The sequence below is a fragment of the Schistocerca serialis genome, chromosome 2 (assembly GCF_023864345.2).
Source record: "Schistocerca serialis cubense isolate TAMUIC-IGC-003099 chromosome 2, iqSchSeri2.2, whole genome shotgun sequence".
Classification (NCBI taxonomy): Eukaryota; Metazoa; Arthropoda; class Insecta; order Orthoptera; family Acrididae; genus Schistocerca; species Schistocerca serialis.
In genome coordinates, this window is record NC_064639.1 from 375,122,246 (window position 1) to 375,144,024 (window position 21,779).

Here is a 21,779-nt window from a genome sequence, read left to right on the forward strand (position 1 = left end):
GTGACTGTCGTAATTCGTCAACTTGGGTACTGGTTTTCTGTTGTTCAAAAACTACTGTTAACAATTTCTCATTACATCGTTGTAAGTCAGTTTTTGTCTCATCACTGAATTCCACAAATACCTTTTCTTGTCTCGTAACCTTGTGTGATAAGTCAGTAAATTTCCTTCCAAGACTACTGGTGGTTTCTGTCAAATCAGCAATTTGTCTCGATTGTTTTTCAAAATTTTGTTTTATGTCCCGTGTCAGTTCATCGAATTTAGTGTCAAATTTCCCAATGTCACGTTTTAAATTGTCATTTTTCTCGTCTAAAGCGTCAAATCTTGTGTCAAATCTTGTGTCAAATTTTCTGTTTTGGTCACCAAGTAACTTCAGAATCTGGTTGAGCATGTCAGAGTCCTCTGTCTTAGTTTCGTCATTTTTCGTGTCTGATTGATGTCTGGTTCTGAAGTTGACGTTGTCAATGTCGCGTTTTGTCGCGTAGTACTCACTCTCCATTCGCCTGTATATCTGTTTAAATATAGGGGTTGTTGTCTTAATCGATCCGGTAAAATTATGTCTTGAACATCCTCACAATTAAGCTCAATATTCATTTGACTGTCGGACATGTTTTGCAATGTGTCACTTTCACTAAGCTCATCCGCGGAAACAATTTCTACGCGTCTAGCGTCCATCTTGCGGTTTTCGTTATTAATTGCAAATAGAATTTTTCAATGGCAAAAAAAATTTTAAAATATGATATGTCGAAATCTGAAATTTCTCTTATGGAAATGGATATTTCTATATGATTTTTAAGTAGAAATTGAATTATTAAACTGGTACTGAAATTTACCTCTCACAAATAAATGACTGAATATGCTCTTCACTTATCATTTGCAATAATAGTAAATCAATTTTAACTACAATTTGAAAAAATAATTTCGAAATAAATGGATCGGAATAAAGGAAGTACAGATGGCTGCTTGAAACTGGAAAAAACGTAAATTTCTGTACTCACCAATTTTTATTTTCAGTCTTATGTTGCAAATGTAGCGTCAGATATACAGTTTTGAATCCAAAATTTTTCTTTCATGTGCGTGCAAATTATTTTATGGAACATTATCCTTTTCCTTTTTTTTTAACAAATTAATTTCTTCAGCCTGAAAATGAAAATTAACACGAATTAATAACAGGGAAAACAATATTGTTGTAAATTTCATGCACGTAACGTTACAATTCAAATGAATGAGACTTAGTCCAAATTCATTTTCTGATGCTATTAAGTGATTAAAATTAGATAAAATGTCCAAAATTTGTAATAATTGCACTGGTATCAAATCCGAAGATTGTAAGTCCTGTCACCAGAACGCCAATTGTAGTGTTTCCTTCTCCTCAGGGTTCTGCCGTGAAAAATATAAAATAGAAAAACTGATTGGGTTTTGAATTTTGGTGGTTTCAGTTACGGATAAGGCGGACTTCGTATTATTGATTGAGATCGTGCTGTAATTTGACCGTGCATGGCAGACCGGGTCGGCAACACTACAAAAAGCGACTGTACGGACATAGCATCAAAAACTAATTGAAATTTACCTTATAATCTTGTTAGATGCGCAGTATTAATCACAATATAGTCTTCATGGCTGTCCTTCTAATTTCTCTTGTAGGACGACCCATCTTTCACTTTTCTCCACCTGTTGAAAACTTCTTCAAGTTTTCACTGTGATGATCAATTTACAAATTTGGCGATAACCACCTCAAATCACTATTGAAATAACCTCGCTTTGTAATATAATTTTAATTTCCACCCAAAAGCACATTCAACACATCGCCGAAAAATACACGTCTTTCGTATGAAGACGAGAGAGAGAGTGTAATCAATTAGTTGTTAAAAACAAAAACCTACTCAAAAGTAAAAAGACGAACAAAATCATTTATAAAAATCGGTCGCTGGCGCAGAGCTCTTCTGCGTGCGCGATCGTAAATTATATCTTTGTATTGGCGGAGGCGCGGAAGTCAAAGTACCATTACAACGTACAGAAAACAGAGCAAACACTCTCCAAACGTGGGGGTGACTGGATACAATCGAGTACAGTGCTATACTACCCCTCCTGATCAGTGCATCTGGCCTAGGTGTTGGCAGCTGTGCTACATTTACAAGCAGTTTTAGAACACAGAATGAGAGGTTGTCTCATGTTCGCGTGGATAGAACTGATATAAAAAATATATAGAATTGCGAAGAATGAATAGGAATAGGTATAAATTGACCGAATATACATCAAAATGTGGGGAAATTGAGGAAGTACTTGCGCGTATTCTGGTTCACACAGAACAATTTGTACATGGGGGCAAGTACGCGGCAGCAAGAGGAATCCGAGAAAACGTCGACATGGAAGTGGTGGGAATCAGGGAAGCAGTCAATTTTTTTTTCTCTGTTGAGGTAACATTATACTGTATATCTATTGAGGTACCAGTGATATATGCGAGTTGACTACCGTATTTGACGCTTTTCTGGAAGACACAGAACCATCCGCCTCTAATCTTACTTGCATCTGCGTTAAAGGATAACAGAGAGTGGGTGGGGTGATCGAATGAGATGGAGCTGTAACGAGGTACAATTTAATGCTAGACTGATGATGCTTTCTACAGAGGGAGAAGTTGTTGCAAGTCAATTTTTTCACTGTTCTGTCAGGATGCATCAGTCAAGTGACATAGCCTGCATTTGACTCGTATACAGCCATATGTTCTGTAGGTGATTTAAAGCACTGTCTGCTTGCGATCATTAACGGTAAACCTGTCGGTCATCAGGGGACTTCCCTCTCAAGTGTGATGAAACGTGACAAATTCCTCTAAACGAACTTTGATTTATGCGATGTACTCCACCCCCCTGTCGCATCTTGGATGTAAAATCGAGACTTCAGCTTCATAACTAAATTAGCGATAGGTGCTTGTGTATACATTTGCCTGACAGATGTGGTGTTTACAGAGGTAGTGGCGGAATGACGATCATTTTATATGGGGCTAAAGCAGGCATAGAATATTTCTGAACTGTGATCGGATGGGAACAGTGGACGCTATACATCTCCGGAAAGCTATATTGTGCTCATATCACGCAGAGCAAATGTTTTACAGAAGTAGTTTTTTGGTTTTACGGTTCGGTAACATAGTTTATCGTAGAGAAACCGGGAAGAAGGATGTACATCATGTGCTGGAATTATATTTCTTATATTGGAATATTAACAGCGCTGCATTCGATACAACTGATAGGTCGGAAATGCAAGCGATCTAACATTATAGCCAGTTTAAAGTGCAGAACGTAGTAGCCTTAGGAGTGCGTGTGTTTATGTTCCATCTTACCAGTGCCTTCCAGGTACTGATCCTAGACTCTGGAATAATACTTTAAAATTGATAGCTTGGTTGATTTACGTAAAAAGGATTCGAACTTCATCTATCTGGAAATCCATTGCGCATAAATATCATTCGTTTCTTGTTCTTGTTAACCGTCTGCCATTACATCACGATACTTTCAAACCTGTTACTCCACATCGATAAGGAGTGCTAACCCCCTCGACATGGGCGCACTCGAAAAATCTTGTGCATTTGGATGGGTGAGGACTCGGCAAGCTCCATTCATTCACGAGACGTGGAAAGTAGTGTTCTACTTTTGGTCAATTGCAGATTAAATCGATAATGGTGCTGCAGGGTGGGTTGGTCAATGACAGTGCGATAGGGGTCTTTCACGCCCTAAGTTCACCTTAAGACAGCGAGAATGCTCTGTGACTCCCATACACAGAGAGATAGATCGTAAATTATGCACTACGCTCGAGGTGTTAGAAATTTGTAGAGTGCTGTCTGATATACTTTGATGGTGTATGTGTTCGAGAATTAACATTGAATGGACGTACTGTACAGTTATCTATCCACATTGGCAATGATACTCACAAAGTGGAGAAGGGATGATTTAGCTGTGATACTGTAATTGGGAAACATGCTGTCACATCATTGGTCAGTGTTGAAATACATCGATGGTGTCTTTTCCATCCCATCTGTCCACTAGCACGCTGTTGGTTAGCAGATAATGATTGACTGACATCGCTTGTTTGAGTTGGAGAAAGAGTTTTGATGGATGGATAACAGCTTCTGGGGTGGATAGCACCGAAACAGTGATTGCGTCCATGCCTGCAATATGATGAATCAGTCGAAATGGAACATAGAGTGATCAGCTATGCCGTCACTATGACAGATGAGTTTAAATGTAGAGCTCGTGGATCACCTTCGGACTGAAGTTTGAAACTTTCCACGACACGACCAAACTCTTCCAGTTTCCTTGTGTTGTAACTGTCTTTTACTTAAAATCATCCAGTGTGTGTGGCATGTTATGGTAACTGCAGTAGCAATATGGTTTACACTGTCTGACTTCTAGTTTTCTGCAAGAGGCTATGGATCAGAATGTCTTAATGTCAGTTTACAACCTGACACAGACCTCGAAGTCGTGGCAGAAAAACAAAATGTATAGCAGTGTACAAAGTATGCTACAGCAGAAAAAAAATAATGTTTCGAACAATTAGACAGGGTCACAGGGAGCGTCTCTTGCGAATTACACTATAGTCTGTGGGATACGATCATCCTCCTACAGTACAGATGATGAAACCTTGAACTGGCCTCTGCAGTGGATCAGAAGCTGTATATTTAATAGGATCATCCCACACCGCCAGCAGCAGCAGCAGTTTGACAGGTGAATTCAGTGACAGACGGGCCTGTCCCATTAGGAATGCTAGGAGGAAAGCACCCTGTGCTATTCTGGGAAGCATTGCAGAAACTCTCCGCGCCGGGCCTGCAACGCAGCTGTGCGTCAGCATCATCGCGCCAGCAACGGCGCCTAGGTGAGTTCTATATTGGATGGAGTTAGTGGAGCTTTTATAGTTGTTAATTTTCTCTGTTGGATGGTACAGAATAACGATGATAGCATGTCGGGCTGATAGATGTGAATGGATGTGGATCTGCTTGGGACTGTAGGATCTGTATGTAGTTTTGGGGGCGCACCACAATGTGCCCATCTACACAGAATGGTCAAAACATGGTCCTGTCGCACTAACTCAGGTCGCTCTGTTTCTACACGGGTTGTACAATGTGGTGGATATGGCTTTCTCTCACTTCTGCTCAGTTCTGACTTAAATTGGAACGATCACATGCACAAATCAGCAGAAATGGGAGCTGTTGCACGATGCGTAGGGACTGGCTAAAACCACGTTGCAATTTTACTCTAGCAGATGAGTTCGAGAAAGGTGACTCGTTTCGAGACATGAGACTGCCAGAAACACGATTCACTTGTGGCTATTATCCAACACAGGTATGTGGTTGAATGGAAGGACATGATTCCAAATCATAGACATCATTTCTAGCAGATAGCGTAACACTAGAGATCTGAAAAGCTAGCATACATTTCTTATGATCTCAATCAGCACACCATCTACTGCTGTTTGTCAGTCATTACATGGATATATCGCAGAACCTATGACATGGTATCAAGACAGAATATGTTACACATACTGGAGAAATAACTAGCGGCCTGAGGGAGTTGCAGATAGCGGTTTCATACCACGTTCCTTAGCTGAATCACTTTCAAAATCCAGCGATTTTATCACGAGGTTGCATCTTGGGCTACGTGTAACTGGGCTGAAGGTCTGATAACATACACTCCTATGATCACCATCTTGGTATTTGTCTGAAAAAAAAACCAATTCATTCGGAGGTAATACCATACCTCGATTTATAAATCCAGTATAGCTTTTAACATGGATACTTGTGTGCACCTGTAGAACCAAGATCTACATCTACATCTACATCTATACTCCGCGAGCCACCTTACGGTGTGTGGCGGAGGGTAATTATTGTACCACTATCTGATCCCCCCTTCCCTGTTCCATTCACGAATTGTGCATGGGAAGAACGACTGCATGTAAGTCTCCGTATTTGCTCTAATTTCTCGGATCTTTTCGTTGTGATCATTACGCGAGATATATGTGGGCGGTAGTAATATGTTGCCCATCTCTTCCCGGAATGTGCTCTCTCGTAATTTCGATAATAAACCTCTCCGTATTGCGTAACGCCTTTCTTGAAGTGTCCGCCACTGGAGCTTGTTCAGCATCTCCGTAACGCTCTCGCGCTGACTAAATGTCCCCATGACGAATCGCGCTGCTTTTCGCTGGATCATGTCTATCTCTTCTATTAATCCAACCTGGTAAGGGTCCCATACTGATGAGCAATACTCAAGAATCGGACGAACAAGCGTTTTGTAAGCTACTTCTTTCGTCGATGAGTCACATTTTCTTAGAATTCTTCCTATGAATCTCAACCTGGCGCCTGCTTTTCCCACTATTTGTTTTATGTGATCATTCCACTTCAGATCGCTCCGGATAGTAACTCCTAAGCATTCTACGGTCGTTACCGCTTCCAATGATTTACCACCTATGGCATAATCGTACTGGAATGGATTTCTGCCCCTATGTATGCGCATTATATTACATTTATCTACGTTTAGGGAAAGCTGCCAGCTGTCGCACCATGCATTAATCCTCTGCAGGTCCTCCTGGAGTACGTACGAGTCTTCTGATGTTGCTACTTTCTTGTAGACAACCGTGCCATCTGCAAATAGCCTCACGGAGCTACCGATGTGGTCAACTAAGTCATTTATGTATATTGTAAACAATAAAGGTCCTATCACGCTTCCCTGCGGTACTCCCGAAATTACCTCTACATCTGCAGATTTTGAACCGTTAAGAATGACATGTTGTGTTCTATCTTCTAGGAAATCCTGAATCCAATCACAAACCTGGTCCGATATTCCGTAAGCTCGTATTTTTTTCACTAAACGTAAGTGCGGAACCGTATCAAATGCCTTCCTGAAGTCCAGGAATACGGCATCAATCTGCTCGCCAGTGTCTACGGCACTGTGAATTTCTTGGGCAAATAGGGCGAGCTGAGTTTCACATGATCTCTGTTTGCGGAATCCATGTTGGTTATGATGAAGGAGATTTGTATTATCTAAGAACGTCATAATACGAGAACACAAAACATGTTCCATTATTCTACAACAGATTGACGTAAGCGAAATAGGCCTATAATTATTCGCATCTGATTTATGACCCTTCTTGAAAATGGGAACGACCTGCGCTTTCTTCCAGTCGCTAGGTACTTTACGTTCTTCCAGCGATCTACGATAAATTGCTGATAGAAAGGGGGCAAGTTCTTTAGCATAATCACTGTAGAATCTTAAGGGTATCTCGTCTGGTCCGGATGCTTTTCCGCTACTAAGTGATAGCAGTTGTTTTTCAATTCCGATATCGTTTATTTCAATATTTTCCATTTTGGCGTCCGTGCGACGGCTGAAGTCAGGGACCGTGTTACGATTTTCCGCAGTGAAACAGTTTCGGAACACTGAATTCAGTATTTCTGCCTTTCTTCGGTCGTCCTCTGTTTCGGTGCCATCGTGGTCAACGAGTGACTGAATAGGGGATTTAGATCCGCTTACCGATTTTACATATGACCAAAACTTTTTAGGGTTCTTGTTTAGATTGTTTGCCAATGTTTTATGTTCGAATTCGTTGAATGCTTCTCTCATTGCTCTCTTTACGCTCTTTTTCGCTTCGTTCAGCTTTTCCTTATCAGCTATGATTCGACTACTCTTAAACCTATGATGAAGCTTTCTTTGTTTCCGTAGTACCTTTCGTACATGATTGTTATACCACGGTGGATCTTTCCCCTCGCTTTGGACCTTAGTCGGTACGAACTTATCTAAGGCGTACTGGACGATGTTTCTGAATTTTTTCCATTTTTGTTCCACATCCTCTTCCTCAGAAATGAACGTTTGATGGTGGTCACTCAGATATTCTGCGATTTGTGCCCTATCACTCTTGTTAAGCAAATATATTTTCCTTCCTTTCTTGGCATTTCTTATTACACTTGTAGTCATTGATGCAACCACTGACTTATGATCACTGATACCCTCTTCTACATTCACGGAGTCGAAAAGTTCCGGTCTATTTGTTGCTATGAGGTCTAAAACGTTAGCTTCACGAGTTGGTTCTCTAACTATCTGCTCGAAGTAATTCTCGGACAAGGCAGTCAGGATAATGTCACAAGAGTCTCTGTCCCTGGCTCCAGTTCTGATTGTGTGACTATCCCATTCTATACCTGGTAGATTGAAGTCTCCCCCTATTACAATAGTATGATCACGAAACTTCTTCACGACGTTCTGCAGGTTCTCTCTGAGGCGCTCAACTACTACGGTTGCTGATGCAGGTGGTCTATAGAAGCATCCGACTATCATATCTGACCCACCTTTGATACTTAACTTAACCCAGATTATTTCACATTCGCATTCGCTAATAACTTCACTGGATATTATTGAATTCTTTACTGCTATAAATACTCCTCCACCATTGGCGTTTATCCTATCCTTGCGGTATATATTCCATTCTGTGTCTAGGATTTCGTTACTGTTCACTTCCGGTTTTAACCAACTTTCCGTTCCTAATACTATATGCGCACTATTTCCTTCAATAAGAGATACTAATTCAGGAACCTTGCCCTGGATACTCCTGCAGTTTACCAATATTACGTTGACTTTTCCTGTTTTTGGTCTCTGAGGACGGACGTTCTTTATCAACGATGATAATGTCCTCTCTGGTAAACCGTCAGGTATTTTATCGTTTCGCCCAAGGGGGGGTCCCTCTAACCTAAAAAACCCCCGTGTGCACGCCACACGTACTCTGCTACCCTAGTAGCTGCTTCCGGTGTGTAGTGCACGCCTGACCTGTCTAGGGGGGCCCTACAGTTCTCCACCCAATAACGGAGGCCGATGAATTTGCAACCATTATAGTCGCAGAGTCGTCTGAGCCTCTGGTTTAGACCCTCCACACGGCTCCAAACCAGAGGACCGCGATCGACTCTGGGCACTATGCTGCAGATATTAAGCTCAGCTTGCACTCCGCGTGCGATGCTGGTTGTCTTCACCAAATCAGCCAGCCGCCGGAAGGAACCAAGGATGGCCTCAGAACCCAAGCGGCAGGCGTCATTCGTTCCGACATGTGCTACTATCTGCAGCCGGTCACACCCAGTGCGTTCAATAGCTGCCGGAAGGGCCTCCTCCACATTACGGACGAGACCCCCCGGCAAGCACACCGAGTGCACACTGGCATTCTTCCCCGACCTACCCGCTATTTTCCTAAGGGGCTCCATAACCCGCCTAACGTTGGAGCTCCCTATAACTAATAGGCCCGCCCTCTGTGACTGTCGGGACCTTGCCGGAGAATCGGCCACTGGCCCAACAGGCGAGGCATCCTGTGGTGGCTCGGAAACGATGTCATCACCACTAGGAAGCACCCCGTACCTGTTGGAAAGGGGTAAGGCAGCTGCCACGCGGCCAGATCCCACCTTCGCCTTTCGGCCAGGCACGCGCGAGCCCACCACTGTCCGCCATTCACCCTGGAGTGATGGCTGACCGGTAAGATGCTCACTGCCGGAAGACGCAGCGACATCAGGGGTTCCATGCGATTCCAAGGCCACCGAAGTAGGCATAGGTCTCACCACAGTTGCCCCAACGCCACTACGAGCCGACGCCTGCGCCTCGAGCTCGATGAGCCTAACAGACAAAGCCTCCACCTGCCCCCGAAGAGTGGCCAATTCTCCTTGCGTCCGCTCACAACAACCACAGTCCCTACACATGACTCTCTACAAGCGAACGGTGTACTCGCCTTATTAGCAGCAGGAAATCGAAGTGCTCTCTCACTGACGGTCTAACCGACACTGAGCTGTTCTAACCAAACAAACAAAAGCCTGTACGATACGAGGGTCGATAGCAACGGCGATACTGTACACTACACTGTTATTAAAATAAACGGTTGTGTCTAGTAGGCACTCAAACACGCAAGAAATTACAAAAATAAAATAGTAACTACCCAGATAACTGAAAATAAGTTGTACCTGTTTGAAGCTCGTAAAAATGTGTAACAATTTGTGACAGTAACATCCAGTAGTTGTTGCGATCGCGTTTTTTAACAACTGGCGGTCTATAAGACGATTACGCCTCTCTTTCTAAGATGCAGTGGTAACACTCGCAAGAAAAACTTATGAGACATGTCTACCCATCGTTGATTTTCTCTTAGTATTATTTTGTATCGTCTGGAATCATTTATTGGCCAAGTTGGATTGGATTGTTTTGGGGAAGGAGACCAGACAGCGAGGTCATCGGTCTCATCGGATTAGGGAAGGACGGGGAAGGAAGTCGGCCGTGCCCTTTGAAAGGAACCATCCCGGCATTTGCCTGGAGCGATTTAGGGAAATCACGGAAAACCTAAATCAGGATGGCCGGACGCGGGATTGAACCTTCGTCCTCCCGAATGCGAGTCCATATTGGCCAAGTATTATACTTAGTAGTAATAGGGGATGCATGATAGGTTCATCTTGAGCATCAGGCTTCTAAAGTACGTGTTTGTGTTCCATCATGTGCAAAGGAAATGACAACGTCTAGTCGTAAGGAAGGTGTGGATTCGAGGTGGAGTACTGTGATAACAAATGAAAGATTATGTCAAGTCATAAGAATGGCATCGATATTTTTATTTCCAGAGCCACAGCCGTCGGCAGGGTGTATTTCTGATGCTTCAGTCATTGTCGAATGTCATTCAACTGAAAAGGATATCCTAACACTTAATTCTAAGTATAGCGATAAAATATGTATGTAAAAGATTTTGTAGCATCATTCTGTCTATGCGTGGTCTGTGGTGGGCCTGATTCGCGTTTCCTGTTAACGACAGGAGCCGTCCGAATACAAAGGTCTGCTGGAATGCAGGAATGTAGCTGAGTTAACTGTGTCGTCCTCTAGGCGGCATAATAGCGAACTAATACTGAGTATGTGTTGGGCAGCTTTCGTGATAGCGTGAAAATTTGAGAAGATTTAATAGGGATGTGTGTTTGCACTGGGCTGTTATTACATCTCATGTAGATTGTTCGGTTGACTGCTTCTGCACATTTCGCGCCTTTAATTAGTTGAGGGAACATGGACTGCGGTGTATGCATCTAACAGGTGAAAATTGCGCGCCTTTATTTAGTTGAGGGAACATCGATTGTGGTGTGTGCATCTAGCAGGTGAAAGACACATTTGCCAGTTCTATAGACATGAAAAACATCTTAGTTGACGTTGTAAATTATAGGGATGATTTGGAATCTGTTACATCACCAACATCTGTATTTGCGAGTGGAAATATCATTTTCCTCTATTTGTTTCGAGTTCTCATGTAAAGGTCTTCGCAGATGGGGCAAGTTTCTAGTTACTCAGTTGTCTAGAGCATTCTCAACCTCGATAAAGTTTGGGGTTCGTAGATAAATAATTTCCAGTCTATATCTTGGAATTATGTTGCATGAGCGATCAGTAGGATGCTAGATATCGAGAAGTACCACGAAAATGGTATAATATTATGGCAACCCATCTACATCTACATCCATACTCCGCAAGCCACGTGACGGTGTGTGCGAAAATATATGTGTTCTTGTAGTCACCGAGTCTGGAGTTGGGTGTAGAAATGCGAGGAAGCAAGCAGGTCTGGACCAGAAACAGTAACCCGTTAGTGCTGAGGGGAAACGAGCCCGAATTTGTAGAACAGTTCGGAGAGTGACTTCAGTCCGCTGAGGGCGTTCTGGTCACTTGTCAGGGGTGGATGACCGCCGATCTCGCATGGAAATATCTAGTGCTGCGAGGAGTATATGCAGTGCTGTCTGTCTTCGCGGTATATGCACGAATGATATAACAGGGATGATTTTGTATGGCACAGGATAGATAATGTATGTTTACTACATCAACACAGTACGTGATGATACACTCCTGGAAATGGAAAAAAGAACACATTGACACCGGTGTGTCAGACCCACCATACTTGCTCCGGACACTGCGAGAGGGCTGTACAAGCAATGATCACACGCACGGCACAACGGACACACCAGGAACCGCGGTGTTGGCCGTCGAATGGCGCTAGCTGCGCAGCATTTGTGCACCGCCGCCGTCAGTGTCAGCCAGTTTGCCGTGGCATACGGAGCTCCATCGCAGTCTTTAACACTGGTAGCATGCCGCGACAGCGTGGACGTGAACCGTATGTGCAGTTGACGGACTTTGAGCGAGGGCGTATAGTGGGCATGCGGGAGGCCGGGTGGACGTACCGCCGAATTGCTCAACACGTGGGGCGTGAGGTCTCCACAGTACATCGATGTTGTCGCCAGTGGTCGGCGGAAGGTGCACGTGCCCGTCGACCTGGGACCGGACCGCAGCGACGCACGGATGCACGCCAAGACCGTAGGATCCTACGCAGTGCCGTAGGGGACCGCACCGCCACTTCCCAGCAAATTACGGACACCGTTGCTCCTGGGGTATCGGCGAGGACCATTCGCAACCGTCTCCATGAAGCTGGGCTACGGTCCCGCACACCGTTAGGCCGTCTTCCGCTCACGCCCCAACATCGTGCAGCCCGCCTCCAGTGGTGTCGCGATAGGCGTGAATGGAGGGACGAATGGAGACGTGTCGTCTTCAGCGATGAGAGTCGCTTCTGCCTTGGTGCCAATGATGGTCGTATGCGTGTTTGGCGCCGTGCAGGTGAGCGCCACAATCAGGACTGCATACGACCGAGGCACACAGGGCCAACACCCGGCATCATGGTGTGGGGAGCGATCTCCTACACTGGCCGTACACCACTGGTGATCGTCGAGGGGACACTGAATAGTGCACGGTACATCCAAACCGTCATCGAACCCATTGTTCTACCATTCCTAGACCGGCAAGGTAACGTGCTGTTCCAACAGGACAATGCACATACGCATGTTTCCCGCGCCACCCAACGTGCTCTAGAAGGTGTAAGTCAACTACCCTGGCCAGCAAGATCTCCGGATCTGTCCCCCATTGAGCATGTTTGGGACTGGATAAAGCGTCGTCTCACGCGGTCTGCACGTCCAGCACGAACGCTGGTCCAACTGAGGCGCCAGGTGGAAATGGCATGGCAAGCCGTTCCACAGGACTACATCCAGCATCTCTACGATCGTCTCCATGGGAGAATAGCAGCCTGCATTGCTGCGAAAGGTGGATATACACTGTACTAGTGCCGACATTGTGCATGCTCTGTTGCCTGTGTCTATGTGCCTGTGGTTCTGTCAGTGTGATCATGTGATGTATCTGGCCCCAGGAATGTGTCAATAAAGTTTCCCCTTCCTGGGACAATGAATTCACGGTGTTCTTATTTCAATTTCCAGGAGTGTATATTGCTGGGTTGGAGATTGATTTCATGCTCTAATATTCAACCTCCTGGCCCCAGTGGAAGAGCAGTGTAATTGAGTATGAGTCTTTCTGTATTGACCATATGTAGGGGCACTTTGCAGGGTTTAATTGTCGGTGCAATATGGCGATCTGTGTAAAGTACTTTTTTTGCCACTGAAAGTCTCTTCTGCACAAAGAAAGAAAAGGCGGACGGTGCTTCCACATGGGCTGCATCAGTAATTCAGAGGGTAAATTCGATAAGAGCCAATCATAATGCTCAATTCATTCACCCAACATCCTTTGTGCTGGGATATAGGAGTCTCTACATAGCGGTGAGAATATTTGCGTATGTTGAAAACTGGAAGCGTAACAGGTGGTGGACAGGGTGTCATGATAGGACCCTGAGGAAGAATGCATTCGAGGTCATTCTGAGCTATTTTTGTAAACAGGTTCTGTTAGGGCAAAAATTTCTGTGCATTCAAGCTGATACATCAAGAACATGAGCATTAAGTATTTCTGAGACACTATACAATTTCCGAGAGGTCGACTTGGTTCTAATTTTACATAGCCATGTGACATCAGCATAAGATTGAGAACATTGTTAGATGCGCTTGTGATGGTTTGTAACTACATGCAGCGATGAGTCAGTATGCATGTCAAACATGTCGCGAGTGGTGGAACAGTTTTTCTAGAACACTATCTGCGACGTCAGTATGGGCTTCACACATATGTCACGAGTGTTGGAACAGTTTTTCTATAGCACAATCTACAACCTCAGTTCCTGCATCAAACATAATCCATGAGGAATCGCGAGCAGTGGAACAGTTTTCTATAGCGTTTGCGAGGGTGAGTCACTCTACAGATAGGTCTTCACTGGATTGCAGGTAGAGAGAGGGATGACGTCGGCAGTGGTGAACACACAATCGCTCAGTCCAGAGGATGACTTGGCACTTATTTAGATATACATGTGATGTCAGTATAACACTCGAACTTTCACATGCTGAGGATGATGGCTAACAATGGCTTGCACCCTGCATTGGCTCGCCCCCTTGGAGCGTCTGCACTCTGCAAATAGGTCTTCGCTCCCATCTGGTCGCGTCCTTAATGGTGGCTAGGTGATCATATATTTTGAGAGGAATTTCTCAGGTGTCAAGTATGAAACAGATGTCACCACCTCATGCTTGCGGGCATCTGTGTGTGGTTTGACAGCTGCCAGTGCATCTCGACTTCTGGGAGCGTGTGCGGGTAGCATCCTGTGCAGTCCAATGGACAGGGGGTAGCACATGTTGTTTGTTACCTGCTTGCATGTCTGTTGCATTATTTTCCGAGCAGGTCTGTAGGCTGTGCTATGCATTATTTGGACAGTTTACAAGTACTGAGTGTGTCTGCACATCAGTGTACTGCATTATTTATGAGGAGTTTGCAAGTCTGAATGCTGTGTACTGAAATTATTTTGGTAATTTAGGAGTAGTTTACAAGTCTATAGGCTGTGTGGCATGACCCCCAAACATGTCAGAGCGTGTGTTTGGTATCAGCATGATAAATATACTATCTCTCAAAATCCATCCCTAAATAAATTGTTCAAAAATAAATAAAGTACACTCCTTCCTCTCTCCAGCAGCCCAAAGCAGGCTGAGTCATTTTCCCCTCCAGACAGACATCTTGGCTTATCTCATGGAACAGACAGCAGCGCCCTCTGGTGGCAGTACTGTGTGCTAGGTCCGGACCCCATGGCTATCACACTGTTTCCCGCCATTTTCCCCGCCATCTCGGATTACGTCACAGAATGAACGACAACGCCCTCTGGTGGCAGTACTGTGTACGTCACTTGGACTCTGGACCCCATGGTGACTACATTTGATGGTGGTACTGCCAATAATTGTTTAAATAAATAGTGCATGCAAAATAATAAAGACTTATGTCAAGCACAGACTGAGTCCTCTTCCCACCATTTCCTGGGACGAGGTGGCAGTTGGGTGACTTAGGTTAGTGGAGGTAGCCCAACTGCAATTTCTTTCCCTCCATTTTCTTAGGTTAGTAGAGATAGCCCTAGTGACCTATTTTCCCTCCAAAATTCAAACTTCCCATCAGGGGGGCGGGCACTTTACCGCCATCTTGGATAATGGTACTTGCATCATCAGCTGACGTCATGATGCCATCTTGGATTACATCACAGATGAGAGTGCCCTCTGGTGGTGGTGCTGTGTACTAGGTCAGTTGGACTCTGGACCTCATGGTGAACACACTGGATGGCTGTACTGCATCAAATTGTTTAAATAAATAGTTCACGCAAAATAAAGACTTATGTCCAGCACAGGTCGAGTCCTCTCCCAGCCAATACCCAGGAAGAGGTGGCAGCTGGATGACTTAGGTTAGTGGAGGTAGCCCAAGTGCCCTGTCTTTCCTGCTGGTTTCTTACATTAGTAGAGATAGCCCAAGTGACCTATAATCCCGCCATTTTTCTTACGTTAGTAGAGGCTGCATTATCCTGATGGAATTTGAACTTCCTGTCACATTCTGGGGGAGGGGGTTAGGTTAGTGGAGGTAGCCCAATTGACCTATCTTCCCGCCTAAATTCAAACTTTCCTCCAAAATCCTCCATCTTGGATAACGTAATCAGATAACATCATGGCCGCCATCTTGGATGACGTCATCGCTGCCATCTTGGATAACGGTACTTTGTGCTCAAGTCCTCCTTGTCCCAATACTGCCATGTGCTGCAAGAGCGGAAATTGATGTCACTAACATTGCCACCTCTGCGCTGGAATTACCTTTAATGTTGGCGTTACTTCGCTCAGTGACCAATACTAATGGACTGAATAAAATGATTAATATATTTCCTCTGTCCTAACTGTTTGTTGACACTGGAATTAGCAACTTCTTTCTCCTCTGCATAGCTTAAAAAATGGAGTTTTGTTGGTTTAAATCTGAGTGCCTTAAGCATTTTTCGATCTGCACTGATTTGTCCATGAATCCATAGATGGACCTTAAAATATGTGGTGTGCCTACTTTGCTATGGAGCAGCCCCTGCAAGGTGTTCACACTGTTTATCACATATATTTACCGTAAGGAATCAAACAATGACAGCAGAACATTACATCACAGCTACTCACTATGGCTTGACGAAACTAAACTAATTACTGACGAAAAAACTGCATTAAGAATCGCTTCTAAAGGGGAAAGATACGAGATACAAAACATTGGTAATAACGTTACACACTGAGTGAGGTATTCTGACTGGACTACAAATTCTATAACTAATTTGGAGCCAAACACGTCTTGTATATTACTGTAATACAACACTCGTCATATTAAAACGGGCCGTCTACCTCCATTGCTATCGAGAGTGAAATGCAATCGCAGACTTTTTTGTGGAGCATTACTCAACAACAGGTAAGTATTTTATAGTACCCACAGCGATAAGCGGCAGCTCCGGCACTTTTTCGACAGAGAGCGAGGTAGCGCAGCGCCACCATCGCTGTGGATGTTGCCGCTTACCAGCTCAGGGTCCCAGAGAGCTCTGGCGCATGCGGCGTTCTCAGGCGGGCAGACTGCCAAGAGTTCTGTCTCAACAATGTCGCTGGATGGAACTGCTATTACCGGTGTGTCAGAAAGTGACATGCGTTGTGGCTGTGCTACCACTACACTCTTGACTTCCAGTATTCAGACGATAGGCGCTATAAAAATTTGGGCAACGAGTCTCGGCCGTCAGACGTTGCTTTCAGATGACACACGGTTAACGCCAGACCACGGGCATAGACGTCGCAGAACAACTCTAACAGAGGACAAGGTTTCCCCTAGAAACCCAGCAGCCTACAGTGCTGTCAGATTATGTAGTCTTAGAAAATTGTCAGTGCGTTCTGTTATTTGGTATATGAATGCCTGGTGTCTGTTCTTTCGGACATGTCTGGAAGAACAGACGCCACGCATTCGTATAACTGATTCGCCTCAGTAGGCAATGAATCCATCACTTTCAGTGCAGATGCACAATAAGTTTTACCTCCTGCAGGAATATCAAATTAGCGAGCATGGAGAACATGGATGGGGCTTTGGGCAGGTGGTGCCAGGCGGGACTATGGATTAGGAGAGGCGTGCTGGGGTAGTCGACGCGACTGTGATAAACACTTTGTCAAGGTGATGCAGCGGTTAACGCAACAGTCTAATAAGCAACAGATCTCGGGTATGAATTTCGTTCTGGCACACGTTTTCACTCATAGCCGCTGATTCGTCATAAAGTTCCAATACAGTTGACATCAATAGTTCTTTCCGTTTCCTTTTCTTTCTCCCACATCCGGCTTCAATTTACTTAACCTGCTATTTGCCCCACGTCGCGATCAGCGCTGACTTAAGCCGTTGGCACGTGGGACGAGTCAGCTAACATTGTGGCCGCGCCTGATAGCCGCGTGGTCTTGGGCGCCTTGTCACGGTTCGCGCGTCTACCCCCGTCGGAGGTTCGACTCCTCCCTCGGGCACGGGTGTGTGTGTGTTGTCCATAGCGTAAGTTAGTTTAAGTTAGATTAAGTAGTGTGAAAGCTTAGGGACCGATGACGTAAGCAGTTTGGTCCCATAAGATCTTACCACAAATTCACAAAATTTAGCTAACATTGACGTACACGCAGATAGGATATCCAGTGTAATGAGCGACAGAGCCGTCGGCACCCAGGATGATCTGGTTATTGTGATTTTTCGCTCCCACTGCTCTCCAGCGGCACTTGTGGGCTTCATTTGGCTCGCAAACGGTACAGCTTGTTCACGAAAATGAACGCACATAAAATACGTACTTTTGTTCTATTAAAACGCACATTTCCTCTCTTGACAATATACAAGTCATGTCATTCTGTCTGTGATATGCTTAAATAACAACTTCAACAACTGTGAACATGTAATAAGACAAAAAGGACGTTCATCTTTGATACATTCACTCAGTGAGTGACGACTTCAGCTTATAATTGTTCGCCCTTTCAAGCAAACTCACTCCTCAGAGAGAACGTACTTATGTTTACATAACATCAAGTATTGCAGAAATTATTTACATTAATTTCGTAAAACAGTCCCACTGCCCAAAATTAGATTTATAGGACTCTAACCCTCTACCAAGCTAACCACTGTTCTGTAATGTGGTGCCTCTATTCACTACGCTCTTTTTATGCTTCATTTTGTTCGGCATTGTTTTCGTCATCTTGTCTAGGCAGATTACACAGGATACTCATCACGTTCATCTTTGATACATTCACTCAGTTTTTTCGACCACAGAGGGCAGCCAATGTGCAAATTTATATTTAAAAAATATAATATATACAGGGTGAAAAGTATTTAAACCGACAAACTCTGGGAGGTTGTAGGGGACATCTAAACAAATATTTTTCCCTAACGTCATTTTTTCCTATGAGGAATATTTAAACTGGTAGAGGAAGATTTCTCTGGCGGCAAATTAATTAAACCAACAAACACTTTTCCATTTTTTTATGACCAAGAGACAACGCATTAACACAAGCCAATTTCAATTAAAGTAGATTTTCAAAAATGCCTCCATTGACACGTAAACAAAGGTTACACCGTCGGATCATGTTCGGTCTGACATGGGCAAAAACCCCAGGAGTATCCTGAATTGTTCCTGCTGCTGCTGCTACTATGCAGGCAACCAGATCCTCTTCTGATGCAACAGGAGTTGCGTAAACAAGGTTGCGAATCTCTCCCCACATAAAACAGTCCAGAGGGGACATATCTGGGGATCGAGTAGGCCATGGTACAGGACCACCTCTGACAATCCACGTTTCTGGGAACCGTCGGTCTAGGAATCGACGCACACGACGACTGGAATGTGCCGGTAATCTGTTAAATGACCCGGTCTCATGCAGACGTTGGTACACAGCAGCAAAGGTCGTATGATGCGGGATACGGCGATTAGGATGTAGTACGCACCAACCATATCAGTGTACTCACTCCAGGTGTATCGCTCCATTAGTAAACGAAGACAATGCACTACTACACTGGTGGACAGCAGTTGCCTGCAACTGAAGAGCGTAATACGCCCTCTAACAACTGAATATCGTAATATAGCCTCTAACAACTGAAGAGCGTAATACGACCTCCACCTGTTTAGATAATCCTCATACGAAAATAATGACATTAGGGAAAAACATTTGTTTTTATGTCCCCTACAACCTCCCAGAGTTTGTCGGTTTAAATACTTTTCACCCTGTATAATTAATTAAACAAATTGATTTTTTCGCACTTTTATCATTTTTATTCCTTATAGGTTTTTAAGCGAATGCAATGTCTTTCACTTTTAACTTACATCGATTCCTGTTGCTGTTGAGATTTACACGAGTTGGTTAAATGGTTCTCCTTCCACCATAATTAGTTCTCATTCTTGACCGTGTGTGCAATATTGATTCTTAATCCACCTCTTCCTCTTCTGATGCAGGCACCTAAAGTGACATGACATTGGGATAATGCGTGGAAGAAAAGAAAACTTTCGTGGTTTCCACAAAAACGAACTCTCAGACTTCATATTTTCATAAAATTATTATTCATATAACATACTGTATCACAAGAAATACATCTTCTCGCCACGAGGACTAAAGACAGAGTCTCTCTAATAATTGTAAAAAAAAAAAAAAGAAAAAAAAAAAAAAAAACTGAAAAATGTTTCCATCATTTGTCTTTCGCCGTCTGGCGTAGCAATATATCTCTTTCTACATCTACGTCTACATTTATACTCCGCAAGCCACCCAACGGTGTGTGGCGGAGGGCACTTTACGTGCCACTGTCATTACCTCCCTTTTCTGTTCCAGTCGCGTATGGTTCGCGGGAAGAACGACTGTCTGAAGGCCTCCGTGCGCGCTCGAATCTCTCTGATTTTACGTTGGTGATCTCCTCGGGAGGTATAAGTAGTGGGAAGCAATATATTCGATACCTCATCCAGAAACGCACCCTCTCGAAACCTGGCGAGCAAGCTACACCGCGATGCAGAGCGCCTCTCTTGCAGAGTCTGCCACTTGAGTTTGCTAAACATCTCCGTGACGCTATCACGGTTACCAAATAACCCTGTGACGAAGCGCGCCGCTCTTCTTTGGATCTTCTCTATCTCCTCCGTCAACCCGATCTGGTACGGATCCCACACTGATGAGCAATACTCAAGTATAGGTCGAACGAGTGTTTTGTAAGCCACCTCCTTTGTTGATGGACTACATTTTCTAAGGACTCTCCTAATGAATTTCAGCCTGGTACCCACCTTACCAACAATTAATTTTGTGTGATCATTCTAATTCAAATCGTTCCGCACGCATACTCCCAGATATTTTACAGAAGTAACTGCTACCAGTGTTTGTTCCGCTATCATATAATCATACAATTAAGGAACCTTCTTTCTATGTATTCGCAATGCATTACATTTATCTATGTTAAGGGTCAGTTGCCACTCCCTGCACCAAGTGCCTATCCGCTGCAGATCTTCCTGCATTTCGCTACAATTTTCTATTGCTGAAACTTCTCTGTATACTACAGCATCATCCGCGAAAAGCCGCATGGAACTTCCGACACTATCTACTAGGTCATTTATATATATTGTGAAAAGCAATGGTCCCATAACACTCCCCTGTGGCACGCCAGAGGTTACCTTAACGTCTGTAGACGTCTCCCCATTGATAACAACATGCTGTGTTCTGTTTGCTAAAAACTCTTCAATCCAGCCTCACAGCTGGTGTGATATTCCGCAGGCTCTTACTTTGTTTATCAGGCGACAGTGCGGAACTGTATCGAACGCCTTCCGGAAGTCAAGGAAAATAGCATCTACCTGGGAGCCTGTATCTAAGATTTTCTGGGTCTCATGAACAAATAAAGCGAGTTAGGTCTTACACGATCGCTGTTTCCGGAATCCATGTTGATTCCTACAGAGTAGATTCTGGGTTTCCAAAAACGACATGATACGCGAGCAAAAAACATGTGCTAAAATTCTACAACAGATCGACGTCAGAGATGTAAGTCTATAGTTGTGTGCATCTGCTCGACGACCCTTCTTGAAGACTGGGACTACCTGTGCTCTTTTCCAATCATTTGGAACCTTCCGTTCCTCTAGAGATTTGCGGTACACGGCTGTTAGAAGGGGGGCAAGTTCTTTCGCGTACTCTGTGTAGAATCGAATTGGTATCCCGTCAGGTCCAGTGGATTTTCCTCTGTTGAGTGATTTCAGTAGCTTTTCTATTCCTTGGACACTTATTTCGATGTCAGCCATTTTTTCTTTTGTGCGAGGATTTAGAGAAGGAACTGCAGTGCGGTCTTCCTCTGTGAAACAGCTTTGGAAAAAGGTGTTTAGTATTTCAGCTTTGCCAACGCTTACAGTGGCCGCGCTAGTGTTTGTTGTCATTGGTAATAACTTTTATCGTAGCATGTCGGGGCTTTTCCTTATGTTCATATACACGAACCCTATGACCCAGTAATCTCTATACTAACTGGATGTACATCCATGTCATGGGTTCAGGTACTTTGAGTTTAACCATCAAGTGAGGA